Source organism: Larus michahellis, chromosome 1, assembly GCF_964199755.1.
Source record: "Larus michahellis chromosome 1, bLarMic1.1, whole genome shotgun sequence".
Taxonomy (NCBI): domain Eukaryota; kingdom Metazoa; phylum Chordata; class Aves; order Charadriiformes; family Laridae; genus Larus; species Larus michahellis.
This window is the reverse complement of record NC_133896.1, coordinates 123,119,780-123,144,942: the sequence shown is the minus strand read 5'-3', so window position 1 is coordinate 123,144,942 and position 25,163 is coordinate 123,119,780. Positions and strand designations below refer to the sequence as shown.

At 39.1% G+C, this 25,163-nt stretch overlaps 1 protein-coding gene across 1 annotated transcript in view; it reads right to left on the bottom strand.

The window, feature by feature from the left end:
• DYRK1A (dual specificity tyrosine phosphorylation regulated kinase 1A) overlaps positions 1-24,023 on the bottom strand; it is an 87,329-nt gene extending 63,306 nt beyond the window's left edge. Inside the window, exon 1 of the mRNA XM_074602087.1 lies at positions 23,883-24,023. The gene's annotated coding sequence lies outside the window, so the exon portion shown is untranslated. The remainder of the gene's footprint in view (positions 1-23,882) is intronic.
• Between the last annotated feature and the right edge of the window lie 1,140 nt (positions 24,024-25,163).

Genomic DNA, 25,163 nt, shown 5'->3' with positions numbered 1-25,163 from the left:
CTCACCCAAATTCAAACCTGGCAGAACTACAGTTGCAGTTAAGCAAGAATTTCTTTTCAGCAGCAGTACTGCTTAAGCAGCCTGTGTCCTTTCCACCACTACCTGCTTGGCTGAGATAGTGCTATTATTACAGGGTCACTCAGCAAACTCTGCACTGGGGAACTGACACAGGTGGAAAAACGAGGAATAGGAGAGAGAAAAAAAAAAGATGACTATTTTTTAATCCCATATCAGTTCTCAAATCTGGTCTACTACAGATGCACAGCAGCCTGGCAGCAGGAACAAACAGCTGGGACAAAAAGGGGCTTAGGCCAGTATTGGTGTCAAAATACTAAACATCGAAGAGCAACCCATTTTATCGTAGGACCTACAATGGTATAACACCAGTATTAATTCAGTAATACTTCAGAGTGCAATCTGAATCTCTGAAATTTCAGATTTGTAACATACAATTTTTTAAACCTATCCTTTTTATGAAAGACATGCCTAACTTCTAAAAAACGTACTGCTTTCCTTGTATACGAAGGAACTGAACAGTGTAAAACTTGTACTTGACCCATACGGCCAGACAACTAGGGATTTGTTTTTTAAATATTTATTTGTTCATGTGAACTCCAGAATAAAGCCTATGGTTTTAGGAAGAACTAAACTGACATAATTTAGGAGGAGAAAAAAGAAAATAAAAAGAGAGAGAAATAAACCCCACATTTATGCTAATATAAAAGTTCAAATACTTCAGATATTTTAGATAATTTGCATATGCTTCTTTTCTTTCTCAATGACTAAAAATATTAATTTTAGAAACACAAACTTAAAATATTTTTCAGTATACTGACCATATAAGGAACCACAAATCAGAGTCGGGAGTGGTTATTTTTTCCGCCCACTTAATAGTGTCAAGCAAAACAGATGTGGTTACGTTTTAACTGTTTTGGAACAGCAAAGTCACACCACTGTATTTACATTCCCCTCCCTCATCCAAAAGAGGCAAAAAGACGCTACAGCAGGAGTTGCCCATCTCCTGCAATATCAGCTAAAAGATTCACAACTGTTGGATGGCACTGAACTCTCACAACCAAGCACTTCCTTTTGTACTGTTTAATGGCTTCACTGAGTATAAATGTGATTACTAAGGAGTCCCATTTATGTGATTCTTGAAAATAATTACACCTCAAATTCACATCAGCATGAAGACAACAGAATTCCAGGAAGAGGAAGGATATTTATGAAATCCAGATATTTTTGAATTATTTCTATGTTATCTTACAAAAACAGATGTATGTAACCATCTAATTCTTTTTCATGTTAATACATGCACCATACCTATGACTTCCTTAAAAAGTGACATTCGATAAGTAACTATTTAATTATTATTGTTTTTAATAAATAGAGCCTTTTAGTTAACATGTTAAACATGAACTAAACAGTAGCATGTAAATAAAGTCACATTTCAAAGCAGAATATCCATGAGGGCTGTAAACTAGTTTATCCAGAGTGATTTGCTCTCACAGTTGTGAAATGCTTTTCAGAGCTGAGATTTCTCTATAGATGTCCTCAAAAAGACTGATCATTTCATTTACAGAAACTGTTTCTGTTCTGTGTGGTTGGGAAAAGAACTTTAAAAATGCAAAGCAAAACATATGCCACTATATATTTGCATTCATCAGTTCAGAACTTTAGACCTAGAAAGTCTCAAGAGTATAACCTTCCTACTTCTCCCTCTTTTTTTTCAGCCATAAAGCAAGCAAGCAAACAAAGAATTAAAGGAACACCTAAAATTTCCACAGAAAAAGGCCAAACATCACTCAATTTACAAGTCTTTACTACAATCGTGATATTACTACAGCTTACTATTTTTCCAATTTAGTGTCACTAGCTACTACTTCACTAGCTACTACTGTTGTGCCCTTTATTTACAAAACAGACTCTCTACTTCTCAGAGACCTGGCAAAAGAGGGTACTCAGATGCAGCTATTTCAATGTTTTAAATCCTAGCCTAGCATCGGGACAGCACTTGTAGTGCTCTCCAGACAAGCAACGTGTATCGAAATCCTTTTACCTCTCAAAAACTACAAGAGCTCAGACTCACATGCTACATACATATGGATACACATACACACCAGATATATATGGGAGGTAAGGCCAGTTATTTTTCCCTGCAAACACAGACTATTTTCACTGCAGTGCCTTTATAGTGATGAAAACATATGATCTTATTTTTCAACAGGCAAAGACAACGCTTTCTGTTCAAAAGTTCGCTAAAACAGCTATTAAAAAAAAAGGCATTCCAAGAAATGTAAAAAAAATAAAAAGGGCATGTGAATGTACAGAATTTTCACAGCTACCAGGGTTTTAAACAAAATATTATCACACATTGAAGACTTCAGCTTTCTGAGTGACCCATCCTTATCAAATTCAGACATTACTAGGTTTTTACATCATTACTGTTTCCTTGTTTTAGCTGTTTGCTTTTTCTTTTCCCCTTTTAATTCTGCCCTGAAGCATGATAAATTCCATTATCATGCTGCAACATACATGTAACAGGAACCAGAAATGAATAAACTCATAGGTTATCATCATGTTTCAGTAAATATTAGTCTAACAGAATTGATCAAAACCAGAGAGAATGTAAAATCTTACTCAGACTACAACAAAGTCCTTTACAAAAACACTTTATATACTTACATGCATTCCTGGGAAATGATCTGTAAAGCTGCAATCATACGTCTAAATGAAATAAGACTACTTCTCCATTTCAATTTTGGCAGCAGATAGTTCCAACATTACTTTCAAAAATGATCTGAAGTTATATATTTCAAGTACCTTTATAACAACCTAGATGTTCATTGCCCTGATACAGTAGTACCTTTAATCTTCAAAGCTCCCAAAACATTTCAATACATGGAGACAAGCACACCTATAGTCTTCCAAATTAAAAAAGAAAACAAAACAACCAACCACGCACAACTGTAAACTGCTGGCTAGCTCTGTAAATAGATGGTGCTTATAAATAAGACTTCAAGTAAGTGGCTTGTTTCAGCCATACATTGGTTTGTGTGCCTTTTTAAACACTTTTTAACCTTTCTAAACACACCATGGACTAACTGCTGTTTAATTGATTCCCATATGACAGCTCACATCGATAACTGCAATGCCACAATTTACCTCTACCTTTCATTATTCAGGACATTTAGACTGGATAGGCATACACATAGCTAGGTACTCTCTGGTCGTGTGTTAACCATATGCCTGGGTCTTAAACCAGACTTCACCCCATAAATCCCCATACCTTGTGCCAAAGCAGGTATACTTCTAATATGAAAAGTGATAATGGAGAATTACTGCTGATATCCTTTCACTTTAACATGATAAATCAGATTTAACTGCCCAAGCTTCAGTTTAGGCTGAAAAACTGAAGGCTGTCTACTTCCACCTTGTATCCAGAGAAACTAAATGAAAATATTTAGTTCTCAAATACCAGAATTTTCCTTAATGCACCTATCACACTTAACCCACTTAAATGGGTTTTTCTGGGGACACTTGTTCAGAGATGTTTCTGAGCCACTGCATCTAAAAGGAGCAGAAAAAAAATGAAGAAATTTCTTCAGTAACAAATACATATTTTTATCATCCTAGAAATCTTGCAGAACTCAATGTAAACCTTCTCTAAAAAAAAATAAATTAAAAACCTCTAGCCCTTATAAATCAATCAACAAGCTAGCCACATAATATTTCCAACAAGACTTCAGCCACAACATCAGTCTGATGGTAAACTCACCAATCACTAGGAAAAAATATTAACATTACTATATCTAGCACACAATCATTTAAGAAGCCTGCCACGGAGGATGGCCTCAGCTCTAAGCTTTCTCCTTTTTTTTCCTCCCTCAGGGAAATAGACAAGACACAGTCTGTCTTATCATCAGGTTCATAGGCTTCACATTTATATTAAATAGTCAAACTCAGAACTTCAGAAACAGGGTACACACTGACTCTCCAGAAAGGCGAGGAGAAGAGACTGATTTAGCAGGCTGTGAGCAGCAACTAAAGCAATTTTGGCTCACAAACAGCTGTTCCTAAAAGCAACTCTAGATACACTCTCCAAAGTGGAAGGATATCCTTTTTCTCTATTTGCACAACTCAAAGTCCCAGGGCATTATTTCTCTTTTTCTACATATCCCAAGCATAATACTAAAATGGAATATGGAACAGCCATCCAAGTGTAGTAAATAGGGACATAACCACAACTTAAGTTTGCTCATAGAACTCAGATTTGCCTTTTAATTAGGTCTATCAATGTTAAAAGGCACTTGAAGGGAATTTTAGGATTACTTCTAGGATTTTAGGACACTGAAAAAGTAACTGGGACCCTAAACTCACAGACAGGAAAAAGAAGTTACAAGTTGTTTAAAGAAAAAGAGAAGGAACTCCTTATTTCCAAAACTATGTATACCACAACCGCTCTTCCACATCTTTTTAACCTGTTCGCCAGACATGTCAGTACAGAAACACCATGTTTAAAAATCTTGTCCAACATGCTTTCAAACAGCAGTTCATACGAAGTTCAATAGCTTTGAAAATTGACAGTGGTCAAGTTCAGGTTCCATGACAACCAGATGCATTCAAAATTGATGGTGAATAATTTGAGTTATTTCATTAAAGTAAGAATTCTCAGGCTGCAGTTCCCCAAAAGCCAAAGCTGATATAGATTTGGCTGCTGTCTTCCCAGCCACACCCCTCCTTGCCCTTAACCACTCCATACAGACATCTCTTGCACCACGTCTGGCACCTGCCCCAGTCTCGCTGAGTCAGTTCTGCAATTTAGCATGATGTAAAATATTCACCTTTTTTTGATCAGTTTTCTGCTGACTGCACAGCTCAAGAGCCCGAGTCTGACTTTCAGGTTAAAAATCCACACAGTAAATAAGAACCTAATTTTCTTTAGCTTATGCATACAGTTAACACATTTATATTCTACCTACTACTACTCAATTGCAGAAAACTTTATTTGCATTTTTGTGCAGTCTTGGATGGTCTGGACCTTTGAAACTGACAGGTCCTAGGTCAGGGCCAGGAGTCTAAATCCTGATGCTGGAAGTGAGGCAGCCATGCTCTAGGGCTTTGCTGGGGTAATAAACAGGGCATTCTGCTCATAGAGGGAGAACCTCATTGCATTAGGCGTTGTGTGACACAATAACATGTTAATCCTCACCTAAAAAGCTCACTAGGACAACACACCACGTTTGTCCACAGAAAGAAAAAAGCAGAGAGCTCACAAACTTTAGCTATCTGTAGTAAGGTTTGGTGTACAGGCTAAGAATACAGTGCAGGAGAAGTAAAGAGCAACGTAGCTATGTTTCCAATAGTTCTTGCCAAACTGCCACAGAGCACTTTGAAGACCACAGCTAACATCTGGTTTGATATCGATAGTAATAGACCCCACCTCTACTTCAAGAACACAAGTGACATGTTTACAGGCTTTTCTATATATAGTTTGTGTCTGTCATAATAGTCTACATAAATAAATCTGAAGAAATAAATTTAATCAGGCATGCCAACTACAACTTTCTCTGATGTTGGAAAGCAAAATGAACAAAAAAAGACTTTTCACCACAGTAAAATCCAGATTACCATTCTGCTCTCACTGTCCCAGCCTAAGTATATAGAGAGACTTCCATGGTATGCTTTAAGTCCTAATTCAGGCTCAGGTTGATCAATGTAACAGTAGTAGAGAAACTGAATTCTAAAGCAAAAATAATTTTATTTTGGATTACTGCAGCAATCACATAGGGAACATTATTTCTATTATCTTTAGATCCCAATTTAGAGGAGCAAAGGAAAGGCACTGTTTTCAAAATTCAAGACACCTCTAGCATAAGCAAAATACCATCTATTTCTTAGGAATTGCGCTTACTGTATACACTCAAATATATTTCACAAAATATCATGGGGTATTTGTATTTCAACATATGAATTAACAAATGCAAAGACACACAATTTATCAGATTGAACTTAATTTCACTATAAAAAAATTAGTGTTAAAGCCTCTGAACAAATAACTGAAGAGTGAGTAGAAGATAACCCCACTGATACAAAGTATTCTATGTTCCAGCTATACTCTCCCACACCCTCTCCACTTTATTTGCATATCATTCCTAACTTGGTTGTGCTACATTTCCATAATTCACATAATATCTTTCCACTGCGAAAATGAAACATTATCCAGGATCCATTTCCTGTAAAATGTGTAAGCACTGACTAAATCCCAGAAAGTTTCTTCTTCCTCTTCCCTCATGGGTAAGACCACTAATCACTGGATTGAAGAGTCACGTTTCCTTTTCTCTCCTTGTCCCATGATTCTTTGGTTCCTTATTGTACAATAGTACACATTATAAGGGACTCAAGGGGACTCGCCCAGAACATCTGAAAAGCTGGGTGATCTAGGTATTCTCATTGGAATTGAACAACGTGAGTTCAGATTGTCTCGACCTGAAGAACACACTAAACCGCCAGGAAGGACAGCAGTTCCCCTCTGTCCTTCCCAGTTCTCAGGTGCACAGTTGTGCCCCCTTTCTTGGAAAGCTTCAGCATTCACACTGAATATATGGTAAAACAAATCAGCTCATTGACCCAATTAAAAACTGTTCACATCTTTGTCAGGTTCATTTTCTGCCAGTTTAGTAAACTGAACTGGCTCAGCAAATGGTAAGAAAAGCTTGAAGCTAGAATAAAAAGGCTAACAGTACCAAAAAAAGATGCTAGCTCAGTTTATGCCACAGAACATAACTTCCCACCAAGCGTATGCCTTCACAAGCTGACCGAACTCAGGGCTACTGCTTATAAGAAAAGAACAAGTCACAGACACGCTCATCTTCCTGGCACTCTTCCACCTCATGATGAAACAGTTTCGGTAAGCTAAATAGGCTGTAAAGTTTTTACCTTTACTTACATCATTAGGTTTTTGTGCTTAGCTTTTAAGCAGGCCCAACATGGAAAAGTAAAGCAAAAATGCCAACGAAGACAAGCTGCAAGTATGCTTAACCAAGGAAGAAAGCAGACAGAGAGTGTCTTGTCATACAATTTAGGCTGCCGTCAAACAGCTATATCATATTCCCCTGCAACATCCAGGCACTAAAGAGGTAGGGGTTGCAATCATGAGGGTTCCAAGTCCATCTGCAGCCCTAGCTTAATTCCAGCCTGTCCTGTAAACCATCTTTCAAGGAGGAAATTATTGTAACTCTTGGATCATGCTCATGAGGCAATCTCCAATGCATATAACATCACAAAGCACTCCAAAACTATGGTAAAGAAAAGTCACCAAAGTAGATGAACAAAAAACGCACAAATGGGTTTTGCCCTTCTTTGTTCCATGAATGTAGTAAATAAATACATGAATAAAGATTATACATTTTCCTCACATCATTCACTCCAGAACTACAGCCCCAACATTTCCCAGAATATAGATCAGTCAGCTCCAAAAATTTTTAGCAAAACATGAATCATCCTAACATAATATTTTTTAACTTAACATAATTCAACATGGTTTTAAGTTCCATCTGTAGTTCGTTTACCATGGCCTTATTTCCCAGTTAAGGAACCACTGACCTAGAAAACTCTCATTGAAGAAGGAGGTAAATTAACAAACTTCAGTAAATTTTCATATCTTCTAGTGATAAAGTCAAAATACCTTCCTTTTCAGGTTTAAAACGCAGAACTCTTGTTTTATTATCTTGATAGCCTCCATCCCTGCCATTCATCACAATGTCAAAGCAGATCTTGGTATATCCCAAGATACACCAAGATACTACTGCAGAGGTAGCAGGCTGAAAAATTTTGCTGCATTTTAAACAGTATTACAATCCATTAAGAAGAATTTAAACACCCTATTCAAGTCATATATGCATGTGGATGCATGTGCACACACACACACAGAGAAAAGCCAGTACAGACAGTGGTACGCATCAACCAACAAAGTCTTTACTGAGGTACATTTATTATCACATTGAATAGAGATTTCATCAAACATTCATGGCAGCTCTGTATCTCTACAAAATATCATTACAGGTAGCTCATCGGACGCTTTAGAATGCTTGTTCTGCCAGATGAAAACATTGTCCTTTCTGCTATAAGTTTAAAAAAAACCAACAACAAAAAAAAAAACACAAACAACCCAAACCAACAAACCTGGACAAAAAAGTCCACACCATTAAGCCCAGAACGTACTCATGATAATCTAATATGACCTCCTACACAACTTTTTTAGAATTTCATCCAGTAATTTCTCATCAAGCCTTCATCAATGTACGGAATACCCCACAAAAAGGTCTAATCATTTAAAAGCCTTCAGAGACCAAGAAACCATGATACTCTTTCATCAAGCGGAATGGATCACCAATCACCATTAGAACTGTATTATTATTTTCTGCTTATCAATATAGAAGACCAGGACTTTCCAGTGTCTGTCTTTATGAATCTAACAAGAGGTTGCAGATATCCAGCCATAAAGTAACTCAATCCGAATTTGACAGCTAAGAGTTCAAATTCACAATCATGTTTACAACAAGTTACCTTTTGTCAGCTTATCCTCAGTAACTGACCACATACATGCCTACCTACACACACACAGACCACTAGCCCACAACAGTCAAAGACTTTGTTTTCACTCAGACAACAAAAAAAGAAGGTTAAGGATAAGGATGAAGCAGCACATGAATGCTAAAATAATCTAATCATTTGTTTCAACAAAAAAAACCAAAAACAAAAACGGGGGGCGGGGGGGGTGTTCTGCCCACATTCCTCCCTTTCCCAGTCATCACTGCTCTAGCACTAATTGACCCAAAAGAAAACCAAGTTTTTTTCAGGTTTGCTTACTGGCATTCTCACACACACAGACAATGCCAAATTATTTGAATAAATGTCATTTTTTTATGTACTAAAGGTTTTAATGAGCTCAGGACAAGTGTTTTTTAAAATAACTGTGTTATATTACAGTCCTGAACGTGTAGTTCAAGCTTAGTCTGTTAACTTGTGATAATGTTGGTTTGAATCCCTTTTTGAGTACAGTCACTATGGAGATGTATGGAATTCATTTTTCAAAATATTCTCTGATGGCAGTCATAAGACAAAAGTCTAAAAGACATCTCTCATCAAGATAAAAGCCCAAGAAAATTCTTGCTAACAGAGGCCTTTCAGATTAATTTTGTCTAACTAGACTTTTATAAGGCTAAAAAGAAAAAGCTGAACCTTTGGGACAGTTTACATGAACTTCACCAATTCCAGCATCCACACACTGGGTATAAACTGATCAATCTAACGCTGAGTTATTTGTCATTTTTTCAAGATGCAGACAATGCACTAAAACTTTGACAAAATTATCAATTTAAGTAATTCTAGGACATGCCAAGATTATACAACTGTTTGATTATTTAATAGTATCTCTGCCAGCATCAGAAGTTGCTCGGTTTCTGACCAGAGTTTGATTTCCTGCAGCATTTTTTTTTTACTGATAAGAATTCCTAAAATGATTTTAATAAGGCAGGTTGCGGGAAGAAAATGAGGACAAATTAAAAAATAAAAAAAAAAAAAAAGGCTTTTAAATCCTGACCTTACAGACCTCCAACCAGTACTCAAGACCACCATGTCTGAGGTATACAGGAAATAAAAAGTCAAGAAAATCTTTAGTGCCCCACTGAAGTCCTTTCAGACTACCAAGAATAGCCCACTAGATGGAAAGACTCCAAAACAAAACCACTTTCCCAGAAGATTTTTTCTTAAATTTTCTACTAACATTACTGAACTGGTGTATTTCATGTAACAATGTGCCATGCTCTTTAAGAAAGATCACTGTAAAAAGGTAACCTTTGATACAGACCTGCTCTTTTCCCCATTTTGTGTAAGAGCTCAACAAGAAGGTTTTAAGTGTGATCTGACACATGCCATGGATGATGCCAGCAGATGTATCCTCAGGAAGAATACAACTTTTCTAGACACATCTGCAACTGCAGAGTAACGTATGAAACCACAGGGGCACAGCAAAAGGGATAAGGAAAGCAAGATTCAGAGCTCATACCAGGTACACCAAATAAACCAACTGCAGTCTGAGACTCATCTCTTCAGCCCTTCATACATCCAATTCCCAGCGCAATGCAAAAAGGAGACACTGAATATGACAATGTAGTCAAGATGATCACAACAGAGAACTCTGTCCCAATTCATAACACCATATACTACACTGACATCTTCCTTTACAACATAAGTTAGAAGAAGCAAAGCCACATTTACTGGCTTCAAAACTGGAACTTCCCTCTTCCCAACACTTTTTTTTTTTTTTATGTAAACAAGAAAGTACCACCTTTGGAAATAAGCCAAAACTCCACACTGCTAATCCAAGACTTTACTTGAACTGAACATAAAGGAAACCTAATAGCTTCAGATCTTAAGAGAAAGAGATCTCTATGGAGTTCAGTGGTGCTACACTGAATTTATCTGAGGAAAGATGGATCCCCACACAGATCTAGCAGCCAAGGGCTGCTCTTTCTTTTTTGCTCAGAGAGGTTTTTATTCAAAATATTTCAAGTTAGTTTCATACTGGATTTACAGGAATTACTAGAAAGCACATTCTTCATGATGCCTTTGTGTTTAGGAAAGAGCAAGAGACATGCTAACTTGTACAGATTACATCTACCACAGACACTGCCTGAAAACACTAAGCAGCCTTCCTCCCTTTTCTAAAGGGGTCAAGGAGATGGATGACATCCTGAAGGGCAACAAAGAGACAAAGTGGGAAGTCCTGAAATGCAAAATAGTCAACCGAAAGCAAGTTAGGGAAAAAGAGAAACAAGGCTTTATGAAAAGTGCAAAGGATTGCTGAAGAAGGGGATGAGAGGGGGAAAGACAGGCACTAAACATCAAAGTAGCTAAACCATTATTTGTCTAAGGAACCTCAACTACTCCTAGAAACTTTAGCCATGAAAACACCCATGCACAAAACAAGCATGATGAACAAAGTTTACTGAAGAGTAGACTGGAACAAGACTCAAAGCAGAAGAGATGATGGATGGGATTAAAAAAAAAAAAAAAAAAAAAAAAAATCAGACAAGCCTCAAGCCACTGAAGAGATACAGCATTTACAAGTAATACTTCTATTTACTAACCAAGAAGGAATCAACTGAACATTTCCAAAGACAACTATTGTCATTCAGAATAGTGTTTGCCCTATTAGCATGTACATCCTGATAGCAGGCTGCTTGATAACCTCACCTAGAGCAGCTGGCCTAACAAAACAAAAATCTGCAAGCTCAGAGAGTGATGTTTAACTGTGTTCTCATATAAGAACAGAAAAGTAAGATGCTGTCCATCACATTTTGCATGGAGAAAGCATGCCTTACAAGGTACTTAAGGTGCTCCTGCCCTCAGTCCACCCAAAGACTTAGAGAAGCAAAGGAGATGGGCAGAAAAATTCTGTTCCTTTTTTCCTGTTATAAAAAGCAAGTGTATTTTCCAGTCTTCCACATTTTTATTTGAAGTCACTTTGGATTATTAAAATATGGATGATTCAGATACTAAGGAATCAGCACTCCTGTCTACTTTCCCAACTAACAGGTAAATAGTTATCAACAAAATTTAAATAACTTGAACAAAAATATTAGATATCTGAATACATGGAAGTGAAACAACAGCACAATCCCAACAGCTCTGGTCACTTATTTAGGAGGACAAGCAAGCATGGAATTTCCAAAAGAGTTGTTTGTTTGTTTTTTAACATAACTGGTCCAGCTGGTGGTTATGTTAAAACCGGGCTCTCAAGAGAAACATTTTTTCATGTCTTCTTTGTACAGCAAAAACAAAAAACCTAAGTATCTATACTCTGCAATTTAGCTTGTGGTACCAATAAATTATGCTCACATCTTATAAAGACAGATGAAAAATAACTTTTATTATAACATTACCTTTAGAAACTTCAATTCATCTTTCAGTTTGTCCAAACGGGAAAAATACCTATTTTGTGTCCAATATCTGTCTTAAAGCAATATAGAATTCAAGTAAAAATTTCAGAAGTGCATGAGATTGAGAATAAATCTATATATTGTATTGTTTCATGGTAATGTTTGACGGGAAAAAACCCCAGAAAATTAAAAACTTTGTGTTTCTTAAGAAGTTTTAGTCTTTAAAACATGGATATTTTTTCCCCTCAAAAGCATCATTCTTACAGAGGGGAAGAGAAAGTAAGAACAAGTGAGAAAGAACAAGCAGGAGAAAACACTGAGCAAGAAACTGAGCAAGTGACAAAAAAGAGGTGCTTGAGAGATGAAGCACTTGAAAGGACATGGGAGAAAAAGGGCATGAGCAGAAGTTAGAAAATTGTAAAAAAAGAGCAAGTGAGAGTGAGGAATAACTAGAAGAAGAGCACAAGTGAAGAGAGCACAAGAAAACATGCATCAGAATTAAACAGGAGAGTTAGCAAGAGAACGTTATCAAGTAAGACTCTGGTAGAGTGTGCCAACAATGCACGCAAGCAGGACGGCATCAGAGTGGGAACATTAGTGAGGGAATAAGCATGGAAGTTTGAGATAGCAACCAAAGTATGAGTGGGGGGGAAACAGAGAGACTGACAGAGGAGTAATTTACTACAGGAGGGGTGGCAAAAATTCCTCAGAATTATGTTCTCCATTAAGTAACAGTGCTATCAGAGCCAGTTAGCCAACCCCTGCCTCTTCTAGGCACCCTGTTCCTGTCCACCCACACAACCCATTCCATTATCTTGTCAAATGTCTGAGCAGCAGCATGGTGTACCAGGTCTGGGAACTGATCTGACTGAAAAGTAACCTGATTCTCCACCCCCACACACACCCAAATGTTATATATATAAAATTATGTATTTCAGCCAACTCAGTTTCCAAGTCTGATTCACTGGTTGGTCTTACAAACAGCTGTGCCAACACAAAGCAGGTGGGAACAAGCAGACAGAATCTGGAGAGAAGGGGAGCTGCTTAAGCTGTAACTGCCTTCAAAGAACTCCTTGTTGCACACGTTGCCTTAGAAAGACTCTTTCAACAATTTCCCTCAAAGTGCTTCAGTGGTTCTACATCTTGCAGCATGAACTTCACATCAGTTTGTTAGTACTTACGCTGTAAAACAAACACATATAATGTCATCAAATTCAATGAGATGTGAAAACAAGGAGTTGTTGCTCTTCATCTTTTTCCTTCTTTTTTATCAGTTATTTCAAATTTAGCATAGGTACAGTTTTGGGGACAGCAAGGTAATTTTCAGTAGCCCCAGAAAAACATATACAGATTTGGGTGGGTGGAAGAAGAATAGGGTAGAAGGAAAAGGGGAAGAAAAATCAACGTTGCTTGTGTTTTTCTATGAATACTCTGCTCTTTGCTGTGCTGCCCTTCAGCATTCTCTCGGCACTGAAATTATGCACCAGCCTACGGTCTTACCTCATGCTAGAAGATGGAATTGATCTGGATGCTGGATGAAAAAGAGACAATGAAGGCTTCTAAAATTTCCCACAAATTTAAGAAGGTATAGTAGCAGAAGACCAATAGTTTCAAGGTTTACTTATCAGCTTGTGTCAGTTTGCTTCCCTTCACTGCCCCTACTACCAAGCAATGTCTCAAGACACTGTGACAAGTTTGATCAACTGAAACTAGAACACAGATTATTATTGTAGAAGAGTTGCATTTAAGACATTTAGCCAATTTTCCCTCATGAAAGCCAACGAAACCCAAGCACAAAAAAGTGTAGTTTACACAGCCACTATGAGCTTGCACAGGTAACCCACTGTTCCCCGAACTGTTCACTCTCAAGTGGTTGACCCATAAGGTTGAGAACTCAGCCCTACTAGATCAGGTGGAAGAGGCAGGAGCTTCTGTACTAGTAAGAGGAAGATGTTTCAATCATACAAACTAGGCAAATACCATATTTGCCTCAGAAAAAAAAATTATAAAAGTCAAAATCACAGACTAAGTTAAGAAATGTTTAAGGCAGGGATGATACACAATTCTGTCTCTTTTACATATTTTGCAACACGATCTTTACTTACCACAGTCGAATGCCATTTTATTCATTGAACAGATGCTTATCATGTACATCAGGAGCATAGCACATGGAAAACAAAGCTATATAGTAAATGCCAGCTATACCATAAATGATACTATTCACTGAAATACTCCATCAGTTCTTCCTGAAACTGAGGTATGTGTATCAAATGGGACAAGAAATTGCAAGTAAAACATGACTTTTTTTTAAACACAAGCAAACTCCCTTTGGGAAAACTGAGTTTGAACTCTAATTCCCCCAAAATTTCGAAAGAAATCCTAAGTTCCTTGAGCAGACCTCTATCTGGATATGCTGAGTCACTCTCCAACCTTAAGAGACTCCTTCTCCGAGTTACATAGCACTCAGAATATAAACTCAAGTGAAATGCAACTGCAAATACACAGCATCCTGCTATTAAGACATAAGATGCTTAAACCCTTAACCTCAGCTCCGCCCATTGCGTCACTGTGTAACTTTGGGCAAGTCACTTTACCTTTTCTGCTTTCATTCCCCCTGCTAAAAAGCAGCTTAGTAACATGCATTTATCTCCTGTTAGCAAGGCAAAAACTGCTTTGTGTATGGAAAGCAACATGAAGTTAAGTGCTGCACAAAATGCCAGAATCTCTGAAACCCCTCTTCCCACTGAAAAAAACAGGAACCTAGTGCCTTAGCTAACACTGCCAATAAACATGATACATAAATATTTCTAGGTTTGGTGGGGTCTTTTTCTGTACGCTAGAATCTAATCACTGAAAAACATTTCTCTTCTGCAAAATGCTAAAAGAATCTGTAAGCATTTGCTAGATTCAGGCACTAAAATGTTGCATCTGTGCAAAGGCCTATAAGAAAGTCACAATCCTGAGACTAAGTGCAAGGTCTGGATGGTGCAACTATTAACAACTTGTACATTAAAAAAATTTAAAAAATAATTTGTATTTATGCATCATGAAAGATAGACTGCCAAAAGCAAGAGAAAATTTTCCCATTTTTGTCAGTGTTTGAGTGCTTGACATAGTTTGGGAATTCTTATGGAAATAACTAACAAAGTGAAATGCAACTCTACAGAGGTACTCAAGATTAAAATATAAGGAGACAATGCTTACAACATATGGAATATAATGCATAGCTGTTTCCTCAAATACATAAATAAACTGGCACTTGCAGTTTGGGAGCTCATAGGTTTCAGAGTATACATAATGACTAACACATAACTTAGAAATTGTATTCTGAGACCACTGTACGCTTGCTAAAAATTTATCTTGAGCTTCTGCCTCACCTCAAACCACAGATCTCTCAGACTGTTTTGTTTTATGCAAATAAAATTTTGCTTTGACATACAATGATTAAAATCAAGATTTTTTTTTTTAAAGTAGCAGTAGTCCGGAGAAAGAGAATGAAAGCAAAGCATGTAAAGAATCCTTTATCAAAAAATACCAAGGGAAAATTTTTCAAATATGGAAGTCCAAAAATTAAACTCTTCATCCCATATTCAAATTCTTATATAGAAATAATTGCATATTCTCCTATTTCAATAAAATTAGTTAAGAACTACAAGACTCAAAACCTTAACAAAAAAGAGTGAGGCTGACAGCATGACAAAACAGTAGTTTAGGTACGTAGGCCTAAGATGACACTTCTGAAGTGAAAAAAAAAAAAGGTCTGATAAAAACATACAAGATGATGAATGACATAGGAAAGGTCAATTAAGTCCCCTCTCCCTCATAACAAAGTTTGGAAATACACACTAGGGGGCAACAAATGTAAACTAAGGCCAAGGAAATCTTTTTCACAAACAAAAAAATTATTTACTGATCCCAATCCAAACATGTTCCTGATGCAAAATAAAAAAGAAAACTTTTTTTTTAAGAACTAGAAATTATCTAGTTATCTAGAAAACAAAAAAAAAAATAAAAAGGAGAGACCAACCAAACCCCAAAAACTCCTATGCTTCAGAATATCAGTCTACCATGAACTTGTCAGTACTAGGAAAATGTTTAATAACATGAACTACTCCAATTTGGTGTTTCCTTTATATGAATATTTTTTGAATAAGCATCTATAAAGCTTCTTGAGATTATTTTTTTTCTGCTATTGAATAAAAGCCCCACACCCTACAAATACTAACACCATACACGCACACAAATCGTGGATACAGACTGATCATAGGTCACTGACCATCTCTAATGTTTCCAAACACAAAGCAGCACATGCATGCACTGGCAGAGCTTCCGAAGACCTCTTAAAAATGTCAGTTTGTCACATATGTATGTTCCTTTCCTTCACATACAAAACACTGAGCTGAATGTCCCTGTGTATCACTATATAGATTTTACCCTTACATTTCGCTTCCACTAGAACACTAGCTAAACTGAAGCAGACATATTTTAAAATATCTCCTTGCAATTAGAGATGTCGCATTTTTATAAATTGGGAAGAAGAGAGAATGATTTCAAAACATGATACTTGCTACTTGTGAACTATAGGTAGAACTTATTTTCTCATTTCTTGAAATAACTGGATGCTGGTTAAGAACATCTAGTAGAAAACCAGAATGATACACCTGTTTTATGGAGGTATACAACTATTTCCTTGAATTATAAGAGGAGGGGAAAAGAAGAATTTTTTAAAACTATACTTTAAAACAGAGAACTTGAGATAACACACATAACTTGGCCAACGTGTTTTCCTTGCTTTATTAACTTCCGTAAGAAATTAAACAGAAATATTGTCGCAAAAACTTGTATTTTGTTTTACTGCAATTGCTGGAAGTATGCAAATTAGGTAAAGGGGCAATAGGTATTACCTTCAAATCCACATTTAAAAAGTCTCTCCATTCCTACACAAGAAAAACATTACATAAGTTTCTAGTCCCCAACGCATGAAGCAAAGCCAATCCTGATTTAAGAATGACAACAAAAGTTGTTGGTGTTATCATTAACCACTAAGGTAAGGCAGACAAGGGCTGGTACTCCAGCAATATGTTTCCACATGTCCAACTGGATTTCTCAAGGTTTCAAAACTAAGCTCATAAAGTTTTAAAATGTCCATGCCGTGAACATGACTCTGGTTAATTTAACTCCACAGAGATACGTAAATGAAGGTTTTGATGGGTAAAAAGACTGAAACTAGACTCATATGGACAAAAGACTGAAACTAGACTCATATGGGCACTGTGAACTGCAAATCATGATTGCACGCTGTGTAAAATACACAGGTGAAAATATCCCCAAACAAATCCTACAAAGACAGGAGAGAAACCCTCTTGTAAGGACCATATCAGATATCATTAATTATTTCCATTCACCCCTCCAGATTATTAGTTTTTAGACCTTCCATCATTAAGCTTTCGTACAACAGACTATCAAATTACAGTAACTCACAACCCTTTTTATTTAACAGAAGAAAAAACAAACCACAAACACATACACATTTACACAATGCGGTAACAAAAATGCTACATGGGAGAACATTAGGAATGAATGGGTATGCATCTCGAAGTCATGAAATCTCGATTAAATGGAGAAAGAAAGATTTACTTCATGTGGTACAGTACAAAACAAAATGGAAATCAGATCCCAGCTAAGGTCTCTAAGTTGTACAACATAGCAAAATCAAACAATTTTTAACTATGCCCTTATAATACAACCTTCAACTATAGTTTATAACACAGTATCATATATACTCTTTCCACTCAGCCCTCAACATAAATGAATCATTTATGATGCTGTCTATAGTAGACATAGTTCACAGAAGACATTAATTCACTTAGAAACTAAGCTTGAAAAACTCAGCGTGTATTAAAAATAATAAACCATAGGGAAAAGTTTGAGGAGATGTAAGCGTCATTCAAAATGAAGCTGTAGTAACTGCATAGTTAACTGACCTCTCCCCAGAACTGCAAATACTAGTGCTTCTGAGTTTGGAGGAAAGTGTAACATAAGTTTGTAGCCTTAGCATATACAGAACTTCAGCAAAAATCTGATTTTAATGGGGAGACATGGACAGATACATGCAATCGTGTACACGTTCAACATCTGCAGTAATGCTCATTTTCCTGCATAGGGCCTGCCATAAAAGTCTCAACTTCTGAAGGCACACTATGACATTGACAGGAAAGTCACCCTAAATATAGGAACACAAAATTGTAAGCTTACGAACACACGATCGTGGTGAAAAATGTACATTCAGCTGTGCTATTCCACAATGATGACACAATATTTGTAGTATTTATGAATAACTTCTACAGAAAGGGAAACAGCCAAGATCCGCATGCAACAATCATTTATTGTAACATTGACAAAGACATTAATATATTTCAAACACTAACTTGCAATTTTTGGCATACCATTAAATTAATGCCTACTTATCCACAAGTTAGAAAGAATAACAACAAAGAACCCAGAATCAGACATAATCCATGAAAGTTACTGAGCTTCCAAAATCAATCAGATTTTGAAAGAGTGCGTTAGAAACTGATTTGTCTGTAATGGAACACATACCCTATATGTATTTCATGTATAATTCCTATAAAATTGTATTAAAAAAAAAGAATATATATGGTTATATACCTATAAGTAGGAAAAAAATCTGTAGTTACAACTGGACAGACCAGAGATCGGTGTAAGGAAATTCATAGTCTTCAGGAAAATATAGAATTGAGTAACTACTAATACATTAGCTTTCCTATCTGACAATATTTTTTCCTCTTTTTACCCCTTCCTTCAGTTTAAACAGTAGACTGACAGCATGGACACAAAACTATTTCCTCTACAAAGGAAGCAGATATGCTATGGTCTGATTGGGTCATCAGCGACAGGTTCACTGTCAAACTAAATGAGAAGTTATTAGCAATTTACATAGTTCACAGGAACATAAATTAAGATTTGAGCACATATAGGTAAATACAATTTTGAATTAAAAAAAAAAATGTTAGCTACCTGTGTCTGAAGCCGGGAAGCCAAAAACCAATGAACAATAGGTTTTCAAGACACTAGAATTTAAAAGTTTCACTGGCAAGTTTGATCTAATTACTAAAATGTATTTAACCATGATTGTGAGAACTAGTCATTCTACGAGTTTGATTTTTTCCAGTAACTCATCAAAATTCACTCTAAATTATTCCAATTATATTTTGAAAGAATAACTCTGCCACCAGTAATCAATTTGTACATTTCCATTCCTCTCTTATTTCACCATCCAAACAGTTACTAAGAAGAAAGAGGAAACTTTTCAACAGATAGATGTATTAATACATTATTAACTATTCCTTTAACTGACTTAAAACAGCCTATTTTTATTTGCCTCTGGGGGAAAAGAAAAAGGAGGGGAAAGAAAAATAGAAGGTTTTGGAACTTTATGTAACACATAAATTGAAAGCTTGGTTTCTCACAACTGGAACAAAACTGATACTTAATGGAATTAATTTCACTTTCATTTACCCAGTTTCACTTTCAGATATTTAGTGCTACTAAGACCCTGGAAACTTTGCGAGGAGTATGCTTACAAGTAAGTGCTAGCTTATGTTATTTTAATTACAGAAACATTTTCACTGCTTTTAAGAAATGCTATATTCAGAGCTGAAATTAAACTGATTATGTCTTCACACAGGGTAACTGAAATAGCTTACTATCTAGACTTCAGAGACTGCAGAGTATTTACACTGTATGGACAGAAGCAGAGCTGGCTGGGAACTACCTCCCACACTTCCACTAACCCTTCAGTGGGTATTCTCCCTGTAAATTGTATGGACAGGATATTTCGGAATGAATGAGGATATGATAACGTCACTACCTTTCATATTGAGCCACCCCATCTCTGTCCTTTTCAACTGTGGAAAAACTCGCCTATCCTTTAGGGATTAGGGAGGTGAAGGAAAATAAGAAAAAAAGGGGGGGTAGGGAGGCGGGGAGCAAGAGAGGGGAAAGGAAACCTTATGGAGACAGTGGGACTTAGTCTGTCCCATCACTATGTGCTTTCCAGTCACAGAGGAGCTCCTTTTTTGATCTGTGTTCTCAGACAATTAAGACATAAGTAAGCACCCACAGATAGTGGACAAGACACATATATATGAGTACTAGAAGAAATAGAGCTAAACTCCAAATAAAGCTGAAGTACTAGAAACCTATTCTAAAGTAATGAAATACATTTGTACTAGCAAAAGCAGTTGAGTTATTTTTTCAGTCATGCTTGGATAAAACAGAATCAAACCCAGAATTCTGCCTTCCTTCGACATATGGGGAAAAAAGATAACCAGTGGATATCAATTACAAATGGTTACATTAATTGTTACACTCAACTAAGGATTAGGTCAGTGCAATTCTACTGGTATATTGTGTCACCTCAAAGAGAGAATACTAAATAACCATACATTTTGAATATGTATTTCTGGAAGTAACAATTGTTTCCAATTACCAAAAGTTTCTCCAGTGTTTTTACACAATCAATCAACTGCAGTTCCCATAACTCTCCTCTTGAAGGACCCACAGAGGTGAGGAAGGAAAAGGAGAGTATTCCCCTTCTCAGAATGTCTTGTTTACTTTTTTCCCCCACTCCTAAGTTTACAAGAAAGGCATGTTCGCTCCGAAAGGCTTTTTTGTATTATTTCAAATAGTCTTAGAGCAAAAAAGAAGTTTCACTGCATAAATGTATCATGTCTTTGAGACTTCTTAAAGTCTGATTAGCAAAAAAGTTATTACATAAATGAAAAAAAAAGATGTTTCTTACCAAACTCTTACTGAAAAAAAGAGATGAAACTGTAAACTTAACAAATAATCTATTGTACTCAGTTATAAAGACAAAAGCAGCAGTTCTCTGTAAATAATCCTATTCTACAACAACAGATCTATTTACTAAAGGATTTCAGAAGTTATACAAGTCTCCCGTGCTCCCATAAAACAGAGATATCAGAAAGTTTTTGACTTCACTTCAGAGAATAGTTCTCCACATGGCACTAAAAAGTACCATAGAAAGACTAAACACATACCAGTCTTCAATTCTTACTCAAAAACTTAAGCTGTAACAATAACTTTCAACCTATGGCCTCGTAGCCAGGGCTAAAAACACCTGAAATAAAGAGGTTTTAAGAGGAATGCTGAAAAGAAAATCTAATTATAGCAACAAAATTGCTTCTTTGGTAACAGTACGTTTTAGTCTTCAAATCACCACCCATTTCAGTTCCGATGAAACTGTAAAATGCTATTGTGGCAAATAAAGGTATAGTTTTTCATGCGTTTCATTAACTAGCCTTTTTACATACTACATATGACCAGGTGCTACAGTTTCAAACATGCTAGAATAACCTAAAAGGGACTTCTTCTCTTTATGTTAAGGTATTGACTGACTCATTTGAACTAAAATGTCAAAAATCTCACAGTAAGTCCACTAAGGCAAAGCCTAATAACAGATTTAGCCTAGACACATGCTTCTGCACAAGGCCCTATCAGAATTAAGATTATAAAATGTGACATACATGTTAGCAAGTATGCCCTAATTAAATGTAACCTTAAAAGCTTAGACAAGGCACACAGTTTTTACAAGACACTAGTCACGATTTTCTACTTTGTGTAAACCATCAACCAGTTTGTTAGAAGTCATTTATGGTCATCACACGTTAATTCTGACTCTACGCAAAACCCACATACTTAAAAATTGATAAATTCTTGATGACTACCTCATTATTTTACACAAGTAAGAGAATACTACCCATAAATTGACACTGAAATAGAGAACTCTTGGCTGCTATTAGGTAAAATTATCCTTGTTGCGTCTTCTCCGCACTGCCCAACATGGGGGAGGGGATTCCAATGACAAGTTCTAAATCCACCCAAGTATTGATTCAGGAACTGTAACATTGCTGCTAATGCAACAAACTGTCTTTCTTACCTATTTGCCTGGAAACAGTATTAAACTATTGCCATATGTAAATGCATACACAATAACTTAATAGAAGGAACTGCCCTCTTTTCCTGATTTAAGAAGACCATGCTCTTTATTCAATTTTGAACAAGATACACTTGCTTTACTCAAAGACTATTCAAAAACCACAAACTAAACTTGATAAGCTTCATAAACTTTGACAGAATTTTTAATTCACAGCAGAAAATGTAATTTAACACATCACACGAATTCTACTTCAGACTGGAAATAAAAACACTCTAGTTTAAAAAATTCGTATAAGCCAAAAACATGAAGCGTAGCCTACAAAAGTAGTCTACATATAAACACACATCAAGTTCACCAAATACACATAGATAATAGTTAACAAATACTAGCTCATACTCGGAGTTATTTTCAGTGTTATTATTCTAATTCTATAAAGTATAATTAATTTTCCAAAAATATCCAACCTACAGAGGTTGGGGGGAGGAGGGGCTTGGAGAAAAAGAGAAACAAGTTTACCAAAACTTTTTAGGGCTACAGACCAATGAGATAAGTTAAGTTCTGCTTGGGTACAGGCAGATAAATAAATATTGCTACAAACAAAATGTTTGCTTTTTTATCACCAGACATCACTGTCGCATTCTTCAGCTTTACACCATTTTTCTTAAGGAGAGGAGAACGAAATACCAAATAACAAAAGAAGTTGTTAACAACTTCTTATCTAGAGCCCCCCCCCTTGGCACTATATCCGTGTAAGTATGATTATATATACCTACTGGCCAAAGTTCACAGCACACTCTCATATGGATTAAAACAGTAGGTTGTCAAAAACATGCTTGTTGATTTATTTTGTAGTCAGATATTCTGTCTTTGTTAATTTTAAAGAACAATTAATGTTTATTTCCCCCAATGACTGTGGAGTAATAGGAGAACTAAGCAACAGCAGCAATCTAGACACATGATCAAAGAACCCCTACATAGTCTTTGGACAGACTAAACTGAAAACTTCAAAGCTGACTGAGATTCAAAAATGCACCAATTTCGAAATTTCAAATTACAGTACTTTTAATTGCATTTTCTGATTTTGTGGCGGCGGGAGGGAATGCCACTCCAGAGAAGGAGCAGCCTATGTATCAGATGAGGTCTCCAATTTCTTCAGCAACACAAAGCTCAATCCCTAAAAGACTGCAGCCAGCTATTAAAATATAGAAGCACCCGTGTGTCCCTGCGCCTATTCCCAACCGCTTCTCCCTCCTCTTCTCCACCCCCCCCTCCTCCCCGCCCTGATGACAGTCATCTCACACAGGTACTCCTTCCACATCGGCCTCCAACTTCCCTACCTACCACACCAGTCCCTCACAGGGCGGCGGGGGGGGGAGGGGAGAGGGGGCAGGGGCACCTAAAAGCCTCCACCACAACAGGTGCCGGCTCAGCTGAAGGTTCAACTCCTGACGCCCTCCTCTCCTCGCCTCCTTCTCCCTTCTCTCTGGCTCCCAGGCCGGGGCGAGACCTCGCACCCGCCCACCGCAGGGCGTTGCGCATAAGAGCCAGAGGATCCAAGCGAGCTCCCTTCCTCCATCGCCGGTCCCGCCGCCCTCACCGCCGCTCCGCTTCCCAACCCGCGAGCGACAGCCTCTCCCGGACGCCGAGGGGGAAAAGGGCCGCAGAGGCCGCGGCGCCCGCCGCTGCCCCCCGGCCATGCCCGGCCCGCTCCGGGAGGGGGCGGCGGTAGGGAGGGCGGGGGAAGAAGGCCAGGTCCAAAGCCCGGTCCGGGTCCCGGCCCTGCCAGCCCCGGCCCGGGGCTCGGCGGGTCCCTGCGCTCTCCCCACCTCCTCTCTCTAAGATGGCAGCGGAGCTGCCCCCTGCGCTGCGCCCCCCTCGACCGCGCCGGGCCGGGAGGTGGCACCAGCTCGTCCCGCTGCGCAGCTCCCCGCCACCGGCTGAGGCGTCTCACTTACCCGTGTGGGGGGCGGCGCGGGCCCTGCGCCTCCGGCCCGGCTTCTCCCGGTTGAGGCCTCCTTCCCTCGGGCGGCGGGCGCAGGCAGGGCGAGGAGCGAACGCTTCCCCCGGCCTCGGCCAGGGGCCCCGGCGCGGCAGCGCCTCCCTCTTGTGCGCTCCGCAGTCCGGCCGCCCCGCCGCGCTCGGGCCCGCACGGCTGGTCGGCGGTGCCGGTGCCGCGCGGGGGGCACCGGCCGCGGGGTCTCTCCGCTGCGCGCCTTCCTCTCTGGGCGGCGAAGAGGAGAGGGAGCGGGGAAGAGAGGGAGGGGGGGGCCCGGCCCGGCCCGGCGGGCGGATCCGCGGCGCTTCCTGGCCGGGCTGGATTTTCTATCGCTCACAAAATGGCGCGCGTTCCAAACCTGCGCAGCGCCCGGCGGCAGCAACGGCAGGGCCCGGCCTCACCTCGGCTCGGCGGCGGTGGCGGCGGCGGCCTGAGCCCCGGCCAGGCAGCGCGGGGACAGCGGCGGGCGGGCGAGCGAGCGAGCGAGCGGGCGGGCGGGGGGAGGAGGAGGAGGAGGAGGAGGAGGTGGTAGGAGGAGGGGGTAGGGGGGAAGCGCAGCGCCGTACCGAGCCCCCGGGAACTCCTCGCTCCCTCCCTCTCTCCCCCGCCTGCCAGCCTCTACCTCCTCCCCCTCCCTCCCTCCCCGCCCGCTCCTCCTTCCCTCCCTCTCCCGCCCGCCCTCACCGGCTTTGCCCGGGCGCTGCGCCGCGCCGACCCCGCTCCCTTCCCGCACCGCCACCGCCGCCTCGAGCCTCTCCTCATCCGCGCGGGACGGGCTTTTCGCGTGTCCCCGCCGGACCCTCGGGGGACAGTTTAGGGTTTTTTTGATTTTTTTTTTTTTTTTAGGGTGTTCTTTCGTTTTCTTGTGCGACAACGTCTCTCGGGATGGACGTGGGAAAGAGGAGAGGGGGTAGAAAAATAATAATAATAATAATAAATAATAATTAAAAAAAAGATTCAGGCGGGAAGAGGGGTTTTTTTTTTAAAAAAAAAAAAAGCGCTAACTGACAAAATGGCGACGGGGCGAGCCTGTTTCTATGGCAACTGTCAATCACGCGGCCCAGCCGCCCCACCCCGGGACGGGCGGGAGACGGCGCTGACGTGGGGAGGGCGGGGACGAGAGCCAGGGGTGAAGGGCGGGCCCCGGTCGCCTGGGCAACCGCTGCCCCCCCCCCCCCCCTACCCCGGTCTCCCCCCCCAGGTCTGTGACGGTAGCCGTGTGACCGCGCCGCTGAGGGCC